We start from the raw sequence: 8,074 nt of genomic DNA on the forward strand, positions 1-8,074 counted from the left end.
TAATTAATTATGTAGTAATAGAAATTCTGTACTAGTATGTATTAAATGCCTCATCAAAAGCTATACACATTAAAAGCATATATATAAGCATATATATATAAAATTTTATATATATGCTTTTTATATATATAAAACTATATATATAACTTTATATATATAAAGTACCATATGTGTAAACACAAACATGGACATACCTCTTACTGTGAATGTCTTTTTGTGTGTGTGTGAGAGACAGGATCTCATTCTGTCACCCCAGGTAGAGTCCAGTGGCATCACCATAGCTCACTGCAACCTAAACTCCTGGACTTGAGCAATCCTGCTGCCTCAGCCTCCTAAGTAATTGGGACTATAGATGTGTGCTACCATGCCCAGCTAATTTTTCTATTTTTGTAGAGACAAGGTCTCACTCTTGCTCAGGCTGGTCTCCAACTCCTGACCTCAAGTGATCCTCCTGCCTTGACCTTGGGTATGCATTTTGATGGGCATTTAGTTCCCATTCCTTGTGGTCCTCTACATGCCTACTCTGGACAACATGTTGAAAATAAGCAAGCATCCAGTTTTCACCCCAGAAAGGCTAATTCTAAGACCTGGGGGTCAGGTGGGGCTGAGAGGGTGGCATTTGGAACCAGGACACCAAGGCCCCTATGCTAGCCCAGAGCTCCTCTTTCTGACTACCTGCAGCCCAGCAGCCAGGAGGAAGTAGGGAGCAGAGCCAGTTCAGGCAAGAGCATTCTCCAAGCCCATCACAGTCCTTTTGGAGAGGTCAGTGCCAGAGGTTTGTGAAGAGGCTGGTCATTAAGCCCTCAGAAGGGACCTGGCAGGGCAAGCCCATCCAGGAGAGGAGGGGATAAAGGGAAATATGACCATGGACCCTCCCACTCTTTCTCCATAGCCACCTGCTGGGCTTAGGCAAGCCCACCTTGAATCCCTCTACTGCCTAGGGTCCTTGCTTTACACCTTACCTGTTTTCCATCAGTGGACACGCTGTCCCAGACTGCCCTCTGCCCCACTCTGACATTCTTTTTTATATTAAGGTATAGTTCACATATAATTAACTATTAGGATATTGATGGAAAGCTATACAACATTACCAAAGACATTTGATACATTTGTTTGATGTCTGTTATAGCTATAGTTTAGCTTAATCTCCCTGATTACCAAGAGCTTTACAGCTACCTGGCTGGGCTAACCAGCCAAATTCATGGTGTCACCATCAGGGCTTCACCTTGGTCCTCACATGTCAGCATTGGGTGGATTGGGGGAGAAAGAAATTTCTGCATAATACAGACAAAATCAGAGAAAATGCCAATAGACTTTGCTTTAGCCAGTAGATTTGTCCAAAGTAAAGTGTGGTCAATTGAATCCTAATTTTCTCATTACTTATTTTATAATTCCTTGGATATATGATCTTCATTCCTAATGGGTCTTGCTCCTAAGGCCTCCAGTTTCCATTTTCTACTGTCTTTATCTACTTATTCTGTTAGATCTGGAGTAAAAAGCTTGAGGCAGTCACTTTATTTCTTGACACCAATTATTTTAGCCTTAAAATGGAGTTAGTAACCTGTGGTCTGTTGAAAGCAGAGCACTGTACTCAAAGATGTCTGGAGGTTCTTTCAGCTGTAAGATTTGGGCTTGAACTGTGAACAAATTTGTGAATATTTCAGAGGAGTTTTCTAGCATTATTAGCAGCAGACCCAAGCTAAATCACTTATCCACCCCTCCTTTCATTAATGCCTACTATGTGCCTGCACCAACAGGGCTGCTGCTAACAACAGGAATATCACCTCCCAACCCCAGTCATGCTCCCAGCCAAGCGAAGCCCTCCTTAGGGTTGATTTGATGAGAAGGGAGCATAAAAAGACTTCTCTTCAAGAGAGGAGGCCTGATTTTCTCTACCGAGTTGGGATCAGAAAAGGTGAGTCATTACCCTGCTTAGTTTATACTATGGGAGCAAAGCGCTTTCTCTTCTTGGGGATGGAGAGAAACTCTACAGACTTTCTCAGTGCCTTTGTGCTGGATTGTATGACAGATCTAATATGGTAGCCAGATAGGGGCTCTTAGGGACAGGCAGTCCTGGCAGGCAGAGGCAGGGATCTCTTGAAACAGCAAATGGCAGGACCCAGAATGCAGAAGATTAAAAAAGAGCATATGCATAGAGGCCTTGGTGCCTGATTTGTAATGGGTGCTCACCAAATGTAGGTTCCTTTCCCCCTGCTGGTGCCCTGAGGGTATAACTTGCACTTGTCCATATCAGCCAGATCCCTCCTTTACAGTAAGCCTCTGAGTCCCTGGAGGATGCCTGCCACCCCTAGCAGCCAGGCCCACTTCCAAATGGGGTGATAGATGGGCTCTTTGAGGCAACTCAGGATCTAGGACAGAGGACTCTCCAAGGATGAGGAGCAACAGGAATTCTCATACGTTGCTGTTAACAGTTTCTTTAAAAAGCACACACAAATGATGGCACCTGTGGCTCAAGGAGTAGGGTGCCGGCCCCATATACCAGAGGTGGTGGGTTCAAACCTGGCCCTGGGCGGCGCCTGTGGCTCAGTCGGTAAGGCGCCGGCCCCATATACTGAGGGTGGCGGGTTCAAACTCGGCCCCGGCCAAACTGCAACCAAAAAATAGCTGGGCGTTGTGGTGGGCGCCTGTAGTCCCAGCTACTTGGGAGACTGAGGCAAGAGAATCACTTAAGCCCAGGAGTTGGAGGTTGCTGTGAGCTGTGTGAGGCCACGGCACTCTACCGAGGGCCATAAAGTGAGACTCTGTCTCTACAAAAAAAAAACAAAACACAAACCTGGCCCTGGCCAAAAACTGCAAAAAAAAAAAAAAAAAAAAAAACCACACACACACACACAAGGCCAAGCGTGGTGGCATGTGCACATAGTTCAGCTACTTGGGAGGAAGACGCAGAAGGATTGTTTGAGCCCAGGAGTTTGAGGCTGCAGTGAGCTATGACAACTCCACTCACCATGGCACTCTACCTGGGGCAACGGAGTGAGACTCTGCCTCAAAAAAAAAAAAAAATCATACACACTTACCTGGGGATGTAGCTACTCTGAAATACCCTTAAGAAATAAAAACACGTTCACATACAGACTTCCACAAGAATATTCATAATAGTCAAAAACTGGAAACAACCCAAATGTCCATCAATGAGAGAATAGATAACAAGTGGGTGGCCGGGTAAGTGGTTCATGTCTATAATTCCAGCCAGTTGGGAGGGGAAGGCAAGAGGATTGCCTGAGACTCGGAGTTCAAGACCAGCCTAGGCAACAGAGTGAGACCCGTATCTCTACAAAAAGTAAAAAAATCAACTGTGCATACTATTTCTTGCCTGTAGTCCCAGCTACTCAAGAGACTGAGGCAGAAAGATTGCTTAAGTCTAGACAGTTCATGTTGTAGTGAGCTTTCATGACGCCGCTGTCTCACTCTAGCCTGGGTGACACAGTGAGATCCTGTCTCAAACAAACAAGTGTGGACCATCCACCCTTACAACGTGATAAAAAGGAACGAACTACTGCACACAGGGCAGCGTGGATAAACCTATAAACCATTGATTGTATTGACCAAAGGAGGCCAGACACAGAGAGAACATTTACAGGACTACATTTGGATGAAATCCTAGGATGGCAAAACTGACCTGTGATGACAGAGGTTAGAATGGTGATTAGTTCTGAGAAGAGGCACAAGGGAATTTTCTAGGGTGGTGAACCGCGCTGAAGGTCCCGGCTATGTGGGTAACCATCTATATAAAAGTCATTGAGTTTTACATTCGTGATTAGTAAACTTAACCGAATGTAAGTTATTTCTCAATAAGAAAAAAAGCCTCCAGAGTGTGCTCTGAAATGAGAAGCCTCTCAGGCAGGGGCAGCTGCAGAGAGAAGTGGCAGTGGCCCTGTGGGGCACACTAGCGCTCCCTTCATTCAGCCCACCCTACAGGACTCCAGTTTGGCATTGAGCCTCTCGGTTCCAGTATCAGTGACAACCCAATATCCACCCCACTGGCAGGTGAGTGAGGTCATAAACATGTAAATAGCGGTTTACAGCAGGGTGATTTTGGAGGCTTTTATTGCCAGTATGCCAATGCCTTTTATGGCAACCCATAAATACACTTCCTATTAGAGTTTCAGCAGATCACAGCCGGAAGGGCCAAGTCACACCCTCAAGTGAGCTGGACCACATGTCACTGCTGTCCAGGGCTTTTCTAAGGTTGTAGGACTGCCTGGCAGGGGTGGGACATGAGGGTCAGCTGTAGCGAAACTTGCTTGGGGGGACTCAGCTCAACACTTTCCTGTAGCCCATCCGGTTGCAGGAAATGACAGGGCTTGACCTTAGTAAAGCTTGACAATTACACCCAATATGGACTAACCCAGTCCCATTGTTTTCCCCTGCTCTATCTTCTTCCCCAGCTCAGCCTATCCACTTCTCCCTCAGACTGCCCCATCCACTACTTTCTGCACACTGCCTCTGAAGGAGAAACCCCACCCCAAGGGAGCCCTACACACACCTGTGCCGAGAAACACACCACACACATGCACACACCAAGAGGATCTACTGCAACAAGCATGGACTTACAGATACACACAAGTGCCCATAGACACAGGCACAAGGAAAAACAGTCACCATGATAACAGTCACTATTTATTGGGCACCTACTGAATGCTGTGTGCTTTCCTGTGAGCAAATGCTTATCATCCGCTTCATATGTGTGTGGCACTACATTAAATGGTTTGCCCATATATGGATTCGTTTAATCCTCACTATGACCCCCTATTTTAGGGAGTATTCTGCCTGCTTTACAGATGACGGAACAGTCTGACAGAAAAGTCATTTGCCCATGATCTGTCCACTCAGCTAGTATTAGATATTCTTCCAACATAACCCCCAACAGCTGCAGCCAGGCAGAAAGCCTGGACCCTGTACCTGTCCCTTGCACTCCCTCTATAATCACTGGGTCCAGGTGGGGCCCCTTCTTAGTCAAAGGGAAGTGAGTTACCACATATATAACAAAGGATTAAAATCCAGAATGTACAGATGTCTCTAACTTAAATGGTCTAGCTTAAAATTTTTCAACTTTACAATGTTGCAAAAGGCATATACATTCAGTAGAAACTGTACTTTAAGTACCCATACAGCCATTCTGTTTTTCACTGTGAGTATTGTTCGACACTTTATTATAAAATAGGCTTTGTGTTAAATGATTTTGCCCAGCTGTCAGTGTTCTGAGCATTTTTAAGGTAGGCTAGGCTAAGCCATGATGTTTGGTAGGTTAGATGCATTCAGTGCTTTTTCATCTTAAATGTATATATATATAGATAGAGAGAGAGTCTCACTCTGTCATCCTGGGTAGAGTACCGTGGCATCATAGCTCACAGCAACCTCAAACTCTCTGGGGCTTGGGTAAACTCAAACTCTCTTGGACTTGAGCAATCCTCTTGCTCTCCCGAGTAGCTAGGTCTAGAGACATGCTCCACTACACCTGGATTGTTTTTCCATTTTTAGTAGACATTTTAGTAGAGGGTCTAACTCTTACTCAGGCTGATCTTGAACTCCTGAGCTCAAGCAACCCACCTGCCCCAGCCTCCTAAAGTGTTAGGATTACAGACATGAGCCACTGTGCCAGCCTCAATTTAACAATATTTTAAACTTAAAATGGATTTGTTGGAATGTAACCCCATTGTAAGTCAAAGAGCATCTATATAAATGTCTACAAATAGACAAGGAAAAGATAAAAACAGCAGAAAAAATGGGCAAAGGATGTAAATAGATTTTTCATAAAAAAAGAAATAAAAATGATCACTAAGAAAAAATAGGCAAACTCATAAGTTATGAGGAAAATTCCCATTGGGCAGGGTGCAGTGGCTCACACCCATAATCCTAGCACTCTGGCAGGCCGAGATGGGTGGATTGCTTGATCTCATGAGTTCGAGACCAGCCTGAGTAAGAGTGAGACCCTGTCTCTACTAAAATAGAAGAACTGAGGCAAGAAGATCACTTGAGCCCAAGAGTTGGAGGTTGCTGTGAGCTATGATGCCATAGCACTCTACCCAAGGCAATGGCTTGAGACTCTGTCTCAAAAAAAAAAAAAAGAAAACTCCCATTGACAGAAGGATGTTTTGACAAAGTGTGGTTGTTGTTTGTGCTTTTGTTTTTTTGGGTTTGTTAAGCAGGCCCAGGCCTGGTTTGAACACACCAACCCTGGTGCTCGGGACTAGTGTTCTAACCACCAAGCAATAGGCACCCAGCCATTGACAAAATGTTAGTGCAAAAAAGTGCAACAAGTCCCCTCTCCCTCTCCTGAGGGTGATTTAGCACCTGCCCGTGAGGTCAGCAATTCCACTTCCTAGCATCTCCCATAGACAGCCTGGGAAGACCTGAGCTGTGCAAGTCTATAATAGCACCCCACTGGAAACAGCCTCGATGTCCAGGAATAGAGGATTAGTTACACCCCATGAATTGTCCACATAGGCACAGGCTGTGTGGCAATTACAAGGACTGAGGAGGAAGGAAAAGGAAATGGTTGGTTTGGGAGGGCAGTGTGTCCCCACTGTCCCCCACAGAAGAGCAGGCTCTGGCAGAAGCACCCTAGACGTACATCTGGAAGACGGGGTTGGCTAGACGCTTCCTGCTCCTGCTGGCTGCCCCATCTCCCTACCTGCCCCCACAGCCCAACTTAAATCTAACACAGTGGGTAAGGAGAAAGTAGGCTCTGAAAAACTGATTTGATATTTAAGTTTGTGTGTGTGTGTGTGTGTGATTTTTTTTGGCCGGGGCTGGGTTTGAACCCGCCACCTCCAGCATGTGGGACCAGCACCCTACTCCTTGATACATAGGCGCCACCCGATATTTAAGTTTTTAAAGGAGCAGGATTGAGTCTTGAATGGCAAAATGAGAACCCAGAGACAGGGAGTTGGGCAGGATGAGCTGCCGGTAGGGACAGGGTATTTGTCATAGCCAGACAAAATCACTGGAGGACAAGCAGCCCTTACATGTTCATATGGCGTTTGATAAATTAGTTGTATGTGTTAAACACACATACCACAGAGACACTTTCCTTTTTTAACATATTAATAATAAAGCTATTGTCTGGACAGTGCTGGTATCATTATTCTGGTTTTATAGAAAACGCCAAACTGCTAATCCCTGTGAATTCTGAGCTTGTGAGGGAATAGACCAGGGGAGTCTTTTGATTTGATTGTGTTGTATTACTTTTTTTTTTTTTTTAACTGGAGAAGTGTCTTTATTGGCTGGGCAGTCTACTTGAGAGGGATGAAGCGGGAGGAGTGGGTGGCCCCAATGCCAGGCCGTCCATGCTTCGCAGGCTTGTAGGTGATAGATAACTCCCCTGGGTAGTGACCCATCATCTCAGGCTCCATCTCCGCCTGTGAAGGTCTTCCCCTTGTAGACACCCACCATGCTGCCCACCATTTCAGGTAGGATGATCATGTCCCGCAGGTGTGTCTTCACCACTTCTGGCTTCTCCATGAGCCTTACACAAGTGCGTCAGCAGTGAGTGCCGCTTGCAGCGCAGGCCTCTGTTCAGCCACCCCAGCTGGCGGGCGCTGTAAAGTTGCATCAGCTGCTCATAGGACATATCCAGGAACTGGTCGAGATCCACGCCACAGTAGGTGAATTTGCGGAAGGTCCGCTTCTTCTTTTGCTCCACTTCTGCCATCTTGTTGCCTTCCCAGAAAAAGCCTCTCCTGCCTGCATAGTTCTGTATTACATTCTATTTTTTTTGTAGTTTTTGGCCAGGGCTGGGTTTGAACCCGCCACCTCCAGCATACGAAGCTGGCGCCCTACTCCTTTGAGCCACAGGCGCCGCCCCTGTATTACATTCTTAAGGTGAGAAGGGACTCATGTATTTCCTATATAATCAAAAACTAAATAATTAATTTTTTAAGTTTTAAAAGACGTTTAAAATAAAATATGTATGTGTATATATACATATATGTGTATATATATATATATATTTTTTTTTTTTTAGCAGAAAACAAGGAAGGAAAAGAGAAAACTGACACCAAGGAAACCAGTAAAGAAGCTATTGGCAGAGGGGTGGTGAGGCCTGAGCCTG

At 45.4% G+C, this 8,074-nt stretch overlaps 1 pseudogene; it reads right to left on the bottom strand.

The window, feature by feature from the left end:
• Positions 1-7,256: 7,256 nt before the first annotated feature.
• Positions 7,257-7,675, bottom strand: LOC128592760 (40S ribosomal protein S15-like; annotated as a pseudogene).
• Between the last annotated feature and the right edge of the window lie 399 nt (positions 7,676-8,074).

This window comes from Nycticebus coucang, chromosome 8, assembly GCF_027406575.1.
Source record: "Nycticebus coucang isolate mNycCou1 chromosome 8, mNycCou1.pri, whole genome shotgun sequence".
NCBI lineage: Eukaryota > Metazoa > Chordata > Mammalia > Primates > Lorisidae > Nycticebus > Nycticebus coucang.